This window comes from Engystomops pustulosus, chromosome 9, assembly GCF_040894005.1.
Source record: "Engystomops pustulosus chromosome 9, aEngPut4.maternal, whole genome shotgun sequence".
Taxonomy (NCBI): domain Eukaryota; kingdom Metazoa; phylum Chordata; class Amphibia; order Anura; family Leptodactylidae; genus Engystomops; species Engystomops pustulosus.
The window spans coordinates 103041503-103055593 of NC_092419.1; the positions used below are offsets into that span (position 1 = coordinate 103041503).

The window sequence follows — 14091 nt, forward strand, 5'->3', positions numbered from 1 at the left end:
TACTGATCCTGAGTTACATCCTGTATTATACCCCAGAGCTGCACTCACTATTCTGCTGCTGGTGCAGTCACTGTGTACATACATGACATTACTTATCCTGTACTGATCCTGAGTTACATCCTGTATTATACCCCAGAGCTCCACTCACTATTCTGCTGCTGGTGCAGTCACTGTGTACATACATGACATTACTCATCCTGTACTGACCCTTAGTTACATCCTGTATTATACTCCAGAGCTGCACTCACTATTCTGCTGCTGGTGCAGTCACTGTGTACATACATGACATTACTTATCCTGTACTGATCCTGAGTTCCGTCCTGTATTATACTCCAGAGCTGCACTCACTATTCTTCTGCTGGTGCAGTCACTGTGTGCACACATGACATTACTTATCCTGTACTGATCCTGAGTTACATCCTATATTATACTCCAGAGCTGCACTCACTATTCTGCTGCTGGTGCAGTCACTGTGTACATACATGACATTACTTATCCTGTACTGATCCTTAGTTACATCCTGTATTATACCCCAGAGCTGCACTCACTATTCTGCTGTTGGTGTAGTCACTCTGTACATACATGACATTACTTATCCTGTACTGATCCTGAGTTACATCCTGTATTATACCCCAGAGCTGTACGCACTATTCTGCTGCTGGTGCAGTCACTGTGTACATACATGACATTACTTATACTGTACTGATCCTTAGTTACATCCTGTATTATACCCCAGGGCTGCACTCACTATTCTGCCGGTGCAGTCATTGTGTACATACATGACATTACTTATCCTGTACTGATCCTGAGTTACATCCTGTATTATACCCCAGAGCTGCACTCACTATTCTGCTGCTGGTGCAGTCACTGTGTACATACATGACATTACTTATCCTGTACTGATCCTGAGTTACATCCTGTATTATACCCCAGAGCTGCACTCACTATTCTGCTGCTAGTGCAGTCACTGTGTACATACATGACATTACTTATCCTGTACTGACCCTGAGTTACATCCTGTATTATACTCCAGAGCTGCACTCACTATTCTGCTGCTGGTGCAGTCACTGTGTACATACATGACATTACTTATCCTGTACTGATCCTTAGTTACATCCTGTATTATACCCCAGAGCTGCACTCACTATTCTGCTGCTAGTGCAGTCACTGTGTACATACATGACATTACTTATACTGTACTGATCCTTAGTTACATCCTGTATTATACCCCAGAGCTGCACTCACTATTCTGCTGTTGGTGTAGTCACTCTGTACATACATGACATTACTTATCCTGTACTGATCCTGAGTTACATCCTGTATTATACCCCAGAGCTGCACTCACTATTCTGCTGCTGGTGTAGTCACTCTGTACATACATGACATTACTTATCCTGTACTGATCCTGAGTTACATCCTGTATTATACCCCAGAGCTGTACGCACTATTCTGCTGCTGGTGCAGTCACTGTGTACATACATGACATTACTTATACTGTACTGATCCTTAGTTACATCCTGTATTATACCCCAGGGCTGCACTCACTATTCTGCCGGTGCAGTCACTGTGTACATACATGACATTACTTATCCTGTACTGATCCTGAGTTACATCCTGTATTATACCCCAGAGCTGCACTCACTATTCTGCTGCTGGTGCAGTCACTGTGTACATACATGACATTACTTATCCTGTACTGATCCTGAGTTACATCCTGTATTATAGTCCAGAGCTGCACTCACTATTCTGCTGCTGGTGCAGTCACTGTGTACACACATGACATTACTTATCCTGTACTGATTCTGAGTTACATCTTGTATTATACCCCAGAGCTGCACTCACTATTCTGCTGCTGGTGCAGTCACTGTGTACATACATGACATTACTTATCCTGTACTGATCCCGAGTTACATCCTGTATTATACTCCAGAGCTGCACTCACTATTCTGCTGCTGGTGCAGTCACTGTGTACACACATGACATTACTTATCCTGTACTGATCCTGAGTTACATCCTGTATTATACCCCAGAGCTCCACTCACTATTCTGCTGCTGGTGCAGTCACTGTGTACATACATGACATTACTCATCCTGTACTGACCCTTAGTTACATCCTGTATTATACTCCAGAGCTGCACTCACTATTCTGCTGCTGGTGCAGTCACTGTGTACATACATGACATTACTTATCCTGTACTGATCCTGAGTTCCGTCCTGTATTATACTCCAGAGCTGCACTCACTATTCTTCTGCTGGTGCAGTCACTGTGTACACACATGACATTACTTATCCTGTACTGATCCTGAGTTCCGTCCTGTATTATACTCCAGAGCTGCACTCACTATTCTGCTGCTGGTGCAGTCACTGTGTACACACATGACATTACTTATCCTGTACTGATCCTGAGTTACATCTTGTATTATACCCCAGAGCTGCACTCACTATTCTGCTGCTGGTGCAGTCACTGTGTACATACATGACATTACTTATCCTGTACTGATCCTGAGTTACATCCTGTATTATACCCCAGAGCTGCACTCACTATTCTGCTGCTGGTGCAGTCACTGTGTACATACATGACATTACTTATCCTGTACTGATCCTGAGTTACATCCTGTATTATACTCCAGAGCTGCACTCACAATGGTTCCACTTAGCAGCATGACATATGGGAAGTTTATGTACACTCAGCCTTGCAGTGCTATTAGATACAGTGGCTTGTATCACACGTTATATACTTAGATACACCAGGTGTAGTGTGTGCACTTTACATGTTGACTCTGCTCACACTACAATATTTTCCGGCTAAGGTTGTGTTGACACTGGGGTTGTATTTTTCCTTGGGTTGTCATGGCCTGATGACGTGCAGTGTTTTCATCCCTTCTCGCTGTCATCCCCTATGGCAGATCCCAGCCGCGGCGCAGAGGGAGGAGGCCGCACACCTGTTACATGGGGCTGATAGCACCCGGGACCTGATAACACTATATACAAGGCCACCGGAGTGCAAAACCCATGGAAAATCTACTGCAAAAATATCAGGCCTCCCCTTGTCCTCCCCTGCCAAACATTTATCTGTTCCTGGGAAAGCAGGGGACAAGCAGTCGTATTATCTACAGAGGAGGAGCAGAAAACTATGGAGCCGCAACTATATTGACCTTGCAGACAAATCCTCCTACAAATAGAATTGTAGTTACATGTATTGAGTAGATTTCGGTTGGTATATACAACTATGTGCCCCTCCCCCAAATTATTCCCCCCTCCCCCCTGCTTGGTCTCTAGGCTGTAATATGACGACTCTCGGCTCGCCTGAAACACGACAGGGGCAACAGGAGACAGAAGCAATGTCATACTGCGGCTCCCTGCTGTCTGGACAGGCCTATGGTGAACTCACACGTAGCCTGGGGGAGATGGTCTGCAGATTCCACAATAAGGAGATGCTCTGCAGATTTCCATAAATGATCACTATATACAAGGATTAGAAGAAATCGGAGGCTGATAAACTGTAAAAAAAAGTTTCCAGCCACCTGTGCAAACACGTCTGCCATGCCTTATGGCGGTGTTATGTGAGGAGATGTACAGTGCGGCACATGCTCTGCATGGGGTCCAAAAATCTGCAGAAAAAACAACTGGCCTTGTAGTCAGGAGTGTATCATAGACTGAGTAATATGGCGCCATAATAGAGCACATATCAAGGAAGGACATGCTGCTATATGGGGCACGTGTTAGGACTATGACTGTGTATAAGACTCCGCCATGTTCCACAGATATCACAGAAGGAAACTTATGTAGGTGAAGATGGAGAGAGTTATCTTTATACAATGTAAGTAGACGGTGGCCGGTGTATGTAATACAGAACACAATACAATTGTACTGTGATAATCCCCTGTATATTACACGCAGGGATCACAGGCTTCCTACCGGGCAGCCGCAGAGTATTACAGGTCACCTGGAGACACCGCTCTTATACAGAGCTTATCCCATAGTATTCCTCCCAGCAGGACATGGGTTACACTTGGCTCCTGGTTGGGGTGTTATGTACACCCCATCAGCAGATTGTACCTGAGTTGTAGTGAACACCTTCATGTAACGCGGAGGTGACCTTCTGGAATTGTTACTTTCGGTGACATTGTACATATTTTCTCGTTGTTTTGATCATAAACAAGTAAAAGATCTGAATGACGGATACTCTGTACATGTTCAAGAGGGGCCGGGATGTCTTTATATATCACATATACATGTTATAGGAATAAAACAAATGTGTTAACTTGTTATTCCAGGGAGTTATTCTAAATATTCCCTAATTTTACCTTCCTCTGGATCCACACTGCAGGATTTTAAGGTTATACTTAAAGACCAGAGTCTTTTTCCGACCTCATATACAATAAGACCTTCTCATAGTTATACATCAGCCTTCAGGTGCAATGGGGGTGGAGTTTTTATGCCTACAATACAGTACAATGTTATAAATGCCATTGATATGCTAGGTACAGGGGCGGACACTGTGCACTTGTTCTCCGATTTGCATTTAGTTCTGAATTGCTTCATTGCACTATACACAGATATCTTTCTGCTGATACAGATCAAGACTAAGGCTTTTTAGCCGAAACGCGTAGATCAGAACCTATTGTGTTTTACCCGATGCACGTCTATGCTGTATGCTGAATAAAGAAAAGTTGATTTTATAGACCAAGGAGCCTGCGCTGGAGTTTTCTTCCATTTTCTTCTTTCTGCTAATACAGGTCCTTACATTTAAACCAAGGCCTCCCTTTAATGTTGTCCCATAATATATCTATACAGGGAATAGATCTCCATGTTCTGATGCAGAACAGTTAAATGATACAATTCTGTGTGTCCGCACTGTCCACTAGGGGGAGGTGTAGAGGTAGAAGCATTTTATATATATTTGTATATTTCTATTCCCACACTTTGAGGATACAGCCGCTGCCTGAATCTTGCACTGGGCTCCTTATATTTGACTAGTCCGGAGCACTGGCAGTAGTAGTAATGTGGACAGGAGCCATAAAACCAGACTCGCTGACGTAGAGACACACAGGCCTCACCAGGGAACAGAGGCGCATGTATAAATCTGGTACAGAAAGTCCCCCATACAGTATAATGGCTGCAGACCCCTTCCTTATATCACTTGGATAAACTTGTTTTTCTTGTATAGGGGAGACCTGGTCTAGACAACTATTCTGTTACTTATGTGGGGTCCTATTGTTAATGTCAGGAAGTAGCAGATGTAATGTATAAGCGGTGTCCCCAGGATAACACTTCCTGTACTATGACAACACTGAAGCTCCATAAGGTCCCCCATATACATATATACTGTACATAGATTGGATACAGACATAGTGATTGGATCTAGACAATGACCTCATGACAACAATGAGCAGAACACAGCAGGAAGTGTTGTCATGAGGACGCTGTACATTTATTCCTTATTCGGGATGTGACAATGCTCTCAGAATTCTCCGATACTAAAGCAAAATTATATCATAATCCAAAAATATTCAAGAATGAAAGATGTTCTCTAAAATCCTCTGGAAAGTGATGACATGGATGGAAATACTCTGTGGGGTGTTTTATTCTCCGGGAATAGCTCACAGACCATCTGGAGATGTTAGAAGGATTTCCTATTCCTACTGGGAGTCCGGTCCAGAGAATTTAATGGGATCGTTTGTGATCAAAGAACCTTTACTTAAAGGGACAGTAACATTTAGACTGGGTCCTGGTGGAAGGCGCTGCATCTATGAGACATATGTCTGTGCCATAAATGTCTTAGATGTGATTGATCCACACTTGGTATACACAAAGAGGGTATAAGCCCCTGGGTCCGTGTCTGCCTCACCCAAATGTTAATGTTTCTTCTATGAAGAATAACAAAATAGCTATTCAGAGTGTCGCCCAATGTCTAGTCCGCACATAGAAGTGAAAACCCATTTCCCCTCCTAGTAGTAGGTGCACACAGGAGGAGGCAGGACAGGCCGCAATAGTTGTTACTACACATGAATGTCACCCAGGACAGGTCTGATCTTTGCTACAAGTCATGGGAACTGGAATTCTAGAGGTGAAAGGTTGATCCAGGGATTATTGGGATTGGCACATTTGGAGTCAGGGAAGGAATTTTCCCCATTATACGAGATAATTGGCATCCATCCTGTAGGGGCTTTTGCCTTCCTCTGGATTAACAGTGTGGATTTACAGGTTGGGTTTGATGGACTGGAAATACTTATCAACCATGTAGGTATTTCTGAGTATGGGACTGCACACAGATCCACTGGACTGTCTGTAGGTTTCACACAGACCCTTTAAAGGAAATCTACCATCAGCATCCATAATAAAGCAGGGACACTTGCTCATAGATCCAGGCACCGTGACTGTGGTAATCATCTTGTATATGTTATAAATGGCCTCCTTCCTAAAATCAACTTTTAACATTATGCTAATGAGGCAAAAGGGCTCTGGGATGTGTTAACAGAGTCCCTCCTGCTGTAGCTTCACATGCCGTTACACCACTCACCCCCACTCCCTCTGGTAGAGGGGGAAGTCCTTCTGCACAGTGCAATAGCCTGTGAAGCTGAAACACGGAGGAGCTCTGGTAATATCCCCAGGAACCCTTCTGTCTCATTAGCATCATTATAAAAGTTGATATTAGAAGGCAGGAGGCGATGGATAAGAAATATAAGAAGATACCACAGTGACAGTGCCTGGATCTATGAGTAATGTCCCTTCAAGTCCTCAGGTAAAACATGTCCTGTTCGGCTCCATTTTTCCCCAGACAGAAATAGCACATTTTTAAATTGCAGCCCTTAGATTTCCTTGGCCGACACACAGAGCTCCTCAGTTCTGTACATCGATGGATCATCTCACTTTCACTGGATCTCTCCCTTTAAGCTCCACTCCTTATAATGTCCATTGAAAAAGTGTTGCTTATCCTTCAGGTGCACATACGCCTTCAAGTCTGCATGATTATTCCTCTGACAGCTATTCCTCCAGGCGCCTGTATACACTTGTACACTTGGTCTAGCTGAGCATGCATGTTCCCATGGGTGGGTATAAGCCACTGACAAAATGCCTGTAACTACTTGATCCAACATGCCCAAAACTCTGTAGTCCTGGGAGAAGGATATGTCAGGACAACTGCAATAGATTTTTCCACCAAAATCCGTTCCTGATCCGTGTTCTTTGGGTAGAGAAGCCACTGCTACTTTACGTGTTCCCATTGTGTACAAGGGGTCAGGAGGAATAGCTATTGAATGTTTATGGCCATCCTTACAGCTCTACTGCTGAGTCTTGTAGTTCCACATAGGACATAACCTGTAGCCTCTCCCTGTAGATTAGGATTAAGCCTCTCTCTGCTCTCGCTGCATCATATTACTACATTTTTGCATTGAAACCATTAATCGGAGTGTGAAACCAGTTAAGAATCCTCTATGTATAACTACTTCTTCATGGTGAGAATGGCCGTCTATATAATTACAGGAATCCTGGCCGTGACTGGACACGGTGTATGTGACTGGGAGGAATTCTTAAAGGAGAACAGTGCAGCCTCTCTTCTCAGGGGCCCCCACCCACCTCCAGGGGACGATGTGAATGCTCTCTTTCCATTGCAGACCTTATTGGCAGTAAGGGGCGGTGCTGCCTGGATGTGTCACTAGCTTTGGGTTGGCCAGGGTGGGCCTTTCTGCTGTGTGTATGTGTGTGCAGGGTGACAGCATTGATCCTCCGTCCCGTGAATTCCAGCTGCAAGTAAAAATCCCCCCAAGAGTGGAGCACCCCTTTCCCTGTGATGTGTTGGGTGAGTGCTGGGCTGAGGTGGGGTGTGACTGAGGCGGAGCAGGGGGATCAGAAACCCACAATCTATGACTTCCAGATCAGCCTCGATGCAACCCCATGCTTCTCTTGCATCAGACGACACTTGATCTTCTCTCTCAAGCCGCCAGCCAACTTCAAGTGCAAGGGCCCCTCCCATTAGTATCCTGGGGGTGGGGGGGGGGAGTCCTGTAGGGAGCTGGGGTCCCCATTTAATAAGTGGAGGTAGCCCTGGTGGGTGGTGGACAAAAAAAAAAAAAAAAAAAAGGAAGAAGCTGCATTACCTACCATCTTGATGGCAGAAAGAGAAGAACACGTGTCAGGGAGGAAACATTTCTCGTCTTTCCTGCATGACTACTCTGCTCTTCGCTTTATCCCCCTATATGTGACCCGGGTAGCACTACAGGACCCAGCCGGACAGGCTGACACGGACACGTTAGGACTACTCTACTATGCAGCCCTATGAGATGCACTGCACAACAAGACCAGCTCTGCTACATCGCCACCTCCACAACAGCTGGAAACTTGCGTTGTGGGTAGGAAATGGTTAAACCTGTGTTTTGGGTAGAAACTTTCCACATCTGGCAGCAATAGGTTGCCCCCCCTTCCCTCTAGCTGCATTCATTTTTAACTATTTCATTACCAAACACTCCCCCCTCCGCCCGGTCAGGTTTTTTGTTTGGTCTTTCGCTTTGTTGAAAACGTGGCCAAAAGGAAAATACGGAAACGAAGTAAATGTAGAAGAAACAGAGAGGCTGACAGCGTTCCTTCCGCTGTAATAACACAGGCTTACAATGGCACAGACGCGGCGGGTTATATCTCCCCATACAATAAGTAGACCCCCCATCCCCCACGCACACCATGAAACATAAGGACGCTTCTTCCTAATAAGACGAACAAAAGAGCCTTTCCCTCCAGTGCTGCGCTCTCACATTCTCAGTGCTGGCAGGATATAAACTTGTTACATTGTTGCTTGTTTTATATAAATAACTATAACTAAACGACTTTTAGAAACACGTTCTTTATACATGTGTGAGGCCTACAGCAGGACGCAGGCAACATACATGGTGGTATCATCATGTCTGTAGTGGGATAAGGATCTATAGGGTCCCAGTCTTCCATAAGAGGCCGGAGAGACATCCTAGGGCCAGTATGCCGCAAACATGGGACAGACTGCTACATACAGTATACATGTATTGTATGGGATACGTCACAGGTATACGCAGGGACATTTTCCTGGCACATACATCAAATACAAACTAATATTATGTAATTATGACCTTGCTGTCAGACACAGGTCAACACACACTGGTCCCATCACAGTTTTCCCTCTAAACAATCTAAATTACCCAAAATTATAAAGTGGAAGGAGTTTGCATTGTGTCAAATTGTTATCCATACTACAACCTCATGAGTAGAGAACAAAAAACATATGTTAGTTATGTTAAATGAAATCTATCATCAAATTCCATCATGATAAACCAGGGACACTTACTCATAGATCCAGGCGCTGTGACGGTGGGCTAATGTTTGTTATCCATGGCCTCCTTCCCTCTAAAATCAACCTTCAAGATTATGCTAATGAGGCTGAAAGGCTCCTGGGGGTGTTACCAGAGCCCCTCAGTGCTGCATATTAGCAGAGAGGGGTTCTGGTAACACCTCCAGGAGCCCTTCAGGCTTAAAAGCACCATTTTAAAAGTTGATATTACAAGGAAGAGACCATGGATAACATATATAAGAAGATTACCAGTGTCACGGTGTCTGGATCTATGAGTAAGTGCGGTTTATCACAATAGATTTTGATGATAGATTTCCTTTTAAAAGGGCCTCCCTTCAGGACAATCATTTTGTTATTAAAGTTCATCCAAATTAATAAATCGAGGACATGGTCACCAACGGCTGGCACCTTCAGAGATCAACTATGATCTAAACAGAGCCATGCATCTGGTAATTCCCTGCAGTGCCCCTGCAGGAGAAAGGAAGTATTACATCGAAATTAGAGTGAGGGCGGTCACTATATGAAGCGATGGCTGATAGATAAGGGTCCTGTATGGAGCCTAGCCCTAGATCAGTGATGGCTAACCTATGACACGCGTGTCAGTGCTGACACACATAGCCATTTTCACTGACACGCGGCTGCCTGAGAGTTAAGTTTCATCCTACATGATCAGGTGCAGTAGCCGGGAGGCTGAGAGATTGCACTGAGCTTCCAGCACTCCCCCCTCTTCCCCCGGGCCGGCCCCTCCCCATGTGTGAGCTGTGCCTAGTGTCTCCAGTCAGCACAGGTATCAGCACAGGGCACAGCAGGAGAGGTGACCCGGCCGTAAACCAGGGAGACTCCTCTGCAGCTCCTGATAGTTGTGGTGGGGGTAGGGTGGCAGCACAGTCAGAGGCCACATCGCTGCTGCCCTGTGTGATGTCCCAGCAGCTGCCACCTCTACAATGACCATCTCCACAGCAGGGACCAGGGAGGACAACCACTCCCATCATACAGTGAGTAAGGTCAGTGCACTGTATGATAGAAGACAGTCATCAGGGCTTGTGTGTCAGTTTTGTGACGTACAAGCCATGAAATAATTGCAACTCCTTGCAAATCGCCAGACATTGTGATTATTTTGCTCCGCACACCTTCTCCATGCCAAGAGGGCATGAAGGAAATGCGGACAGCGGCGCCTGCGACCTTGTTATAACTTGTGAACTTTCATGACTGAAAGTTTGCAGGTTACTAAGCAATTTCACACCTGTCTGATTGTATGGCAGTACATGGTAGGATCAATCAGACAATCCACGGTTAAAGTACCCTAGAAGTTAAATAGTATACATATTTGTTATTTAAACTATAAATATCACAAAAATATGTTTTTTGTCAAGGTGACACACCACCCGAGTTATGCTCGGTTTTTTGGCGAATTTTGACACTCCAAGCTCAAAAGGTTGCCCATCACTGCCCTAGATTATTTCACAGTAACACTATTAATACTTAAACTGGTTCAGTTTCCCAACAAAACCAGTTCATCCGCTCCTTTCTGTTTGGAGGGTCTGTTCTCTTCTGAGTCTTCCCTATACACGTGCACACTCAGCTCAGCCTGCATACTCTATGGGGAGAAGTGAAGAGGGGACTTACCTCCCAACTCACTATTGTTCCAAATATCTGGCATCCAGGTAGGGGCTCGTATACCTTTTGGATGGTCACCCGTCTCCTGGTGGGTCTAATGGGTACAGCCGGTTCTATCGTAGTAAGGCTACAAGATGGAGCAGAGAACATCACTACTAGCCGTGACCTGTATGTGGCCTGTAAAGCTGGAGAAGATGTCCTCATAGTCCCCATCCAGGACCCTACGTGACAATGTGATCCATCTTTCAACAACTTCACACAATCTTTTAAATGAATCTATTTAGGAACATGTCCAGGTGTCCGAATATCTCTTTACTTTGTCACACAGCCAACAATCCCATCAGATGTGACATATTATGAGAGAAATAGATGTTGGTCAGATGAGTCATGATGTGTCTTTCTCCCAATCAGAGATTTGTTATATTGGGGAAATGGATTGGTAACTTGAGTTTTATACCAAAGATGTGGATGGCTCCCAATACTCTGCGTCAGCTCTGTAGTCACATCCATTGGCTTCCTATTACACGTATGGCAGGTCATTTGTCTATGTACTGTGTCTGCTGAGGTCATCATGAGAAAAGGCCGGCTATGTAACGCCTTGATCACATGATGCACTTAAATTGCGCTTGAGACTGGCAAAATCTGTTTTATTGGCAAACAATGCAAAATTTGCACCGCTCCATCCCAAACGGAAACATTGAGGGTGCCGTCACTCAATAGCGTTTTGATTTTGTTTTGGAAACAGACGCACGGGGGCAGATCTAAAAGCAAAATACCGGCTCCCAATTGCCTATCTTACACGTTTGCCATGGCCCACCCCTGCACTATTGTGTGACAGCACCCTAAGGTCCGAGCAGCGTGTACCCTTATTACTGGGACGTAATATAAAATCTGATACCTGGAGCACCATAATATCTCTCTGTAAATTATGTTATTGAGGGGGATGCTATCTGGACCAACAGATTTTAGGTAAAATGTATAGAAACGTAAAAAAAAAAAATCTTTCAATAGGAGGCAATAATTTTTGCACAAATCTCCTCCAGTGTCAGTAGACGTGGGCCGAGGTGTCGTATGTGTGTGACATTCGTGGACGACATGGGGATTTCACATATGCACACAAGGTGCTGACTTTACTGTTGTGTCTCACAGGATAGGATGGAAAGAGTCACCGTCTGCTGTAGAACATTGTAACGCACCCTCAGCACATCACCAGCCGGACTTCCACCACAGGTAAATACATTTCATCCTTTTCTGGGAAAGCTGGGTGACTACCAATTCCCACCAGGGTGGTCATACAAGTTTTCTAAAGCCCTTATACATCAATAGTCATACAGGCGCACGGGACACTCAACTGGGCCAATGCCCTTCAGGGGCCTAAGAAAGCTGGATGACAATATTGTATATTTCACCAAGTAATGCCCTGTTTGCAGTTAAGAAGAGGGTAACTCAAGGGCTCTCCATGAATGCACAAGCAGCGGTGATGGCTGATGAAGGCCTCCATTGACATGACAGGGTAATTGGCATCTCTGAAGACACGAGGCTTCTCCCTCCCCCTGACCGCAACACGCCCGCTGCTCCGCACATATCTTCTGTAAATGTTTATGTCTATGGCAGTGATGGCTAACCTATGGCACTGGTGCCAGAGGTGGCACTCGGAGCCCTTTCTGTGGGCACCCAGGCCATCACCAGAGATGACTCCAGGTATCTTCCTGCAGTCCCAGAGAGACCAGGACTTGCTGTGCACAGAGCTATTTTAAAGTGACAGCTCTACCTGGGACTATTTTCTGCTTTATTTGTGTCCTCAGAGCACTGGTATCAATGAAAACTGTGACAGAGAAGGGAGTATAAATCACAAATTACATTTCTGTGTTGGCACTTTGCGATAAATAGGCGGGTCTTTGTTGTAGTTTGGGCACTCGGTCTCTAAAAGGTTTGCCATCACTGGTCTATGGAATATTTCTGTGTCTTCTTGTGCAAAACTTTTGTTAAAGGGACCCTAAACCTAAAATCTGATAGAAGCAAAGCAAATGGACATTGGCTGATAACAGAGAAAAAAAGCCAATATTGCCAGAATCACCCAAACCCAGGAGAGGCAGTAAGTGAGGCCCCCTTCTAGTGGTAAGAATGGGGGTCCTGTGCACCCCGTAGAATCAGTCACTATGATTATAAGAAGCGCGGTAATAATGTAACATGTCTTAGGGATAAGTAAAGAGTGAGCGCTCACGTGCTACACATCACGCGCCAGCTTACCGTCATACACCAGGATAACACGGCCCTGTGCACCAGGATACCGTGACATCTCTTTATACGTCTCTGTCAGATGTGCTTCCAAATAGGGTTAGTGGGTCAGACGTGTTACATAAGCCGGGGCCGGACCTTTGTATCTGGACACAGCCGCTCTGTATATACCAGATTGTAATCTGCTCACTTGCAGCCTGATGCCTATAATGCCACAATGCTGTGATATAATCTGGATTTATACGATTTACTATAGTTGCTTGGATGAAAATCCTAATCTGCACCAGTGATAGAACAACTATGTGTCTGAAGGATACAATTCTCTGGTCTGTATCTGGAGGCAGCATAGGATAGAGGAAGAGATGTGGAATATGAGGATACCAGGTTTTATAGCATTTGATTTAGCATTTCCGTGTAAAAATATGCTTAGACTTGCAAACTTGTGAGTCCTGCTTCCTCCGCCCACACAGAATGATTGACAGCCCTACGTGTACCCACTCTCATACTAGGAAAGCTGCCAATCACTGCGTGTGGGCGGGGACAGAGCACGACTCACAGGCTTTTACTGCGGCAGCTCTTTACATTGAAAGCTATACATCCCTGAGCTCAGCGCCTCCTCCATCATCCCATGGTATCAGATTAGTTACTGTTACTAGTTATATGGCCGCCATGACGGTTTACACAATCTCAGCAGCATCTTATTACAAGTGGAATGGCGGCCATACTGGACGTCTACTAGAAATCCACATAGAAGTTTGGAAAATTAGAAATAGCCTGTGCTGAGTATTAGGGGATTTCAGGACACACTCTGTGGATGTGCATATGACTTCGGTATAGACCCTAAAGCCGCCGAGCAGCCTTTCTGGGAATGGTATCATGTTGTTTAACGTCTGGTTAAAAAAGTCCATGCATCGACGCAAGGG

At 45.0% G+C, this 14091-nt stretch overlaps 1 protein-coding gene and 1 long non-coding RNA gene across 10 annotated transcripts in view; one reads left to right on the top strand and one right to left on the bottom strand.

Moving 5' to 3' along the window:
- LOC140077678 (uncharacterized) overlaps positions 1 to 14091 on the bottom strand; it is a 95198-nt gene that overhangs the window by 55118 nt on the left and 25989 nt on the right. The gene's annotated exons all lie outside the window — the stretch shown is intronic.
- Positions 1 to 14091, top strand: part of SLC38A5 (solute carrier family 38 member 5) — a 34873-nt gene that overhangs the window by 6702 nt on the left and 14080 nt on the right. For 2 of the 3 annotated variants that reach the window (XM_072125015.1, XM_072125014.1), the window contains exon 2: positions 12080 to 12160. The gene's annotated coding sequence lies outside the window, so the exon portion shown is untranslated. Of the gene's footprint in view, positions 1 to 7654; positions 7802 to 12079; positions 12161 to 14091 lie in introns of those variants that run through there. The other variant, XM_072125013.1, reaches the window with a different exon arrangement.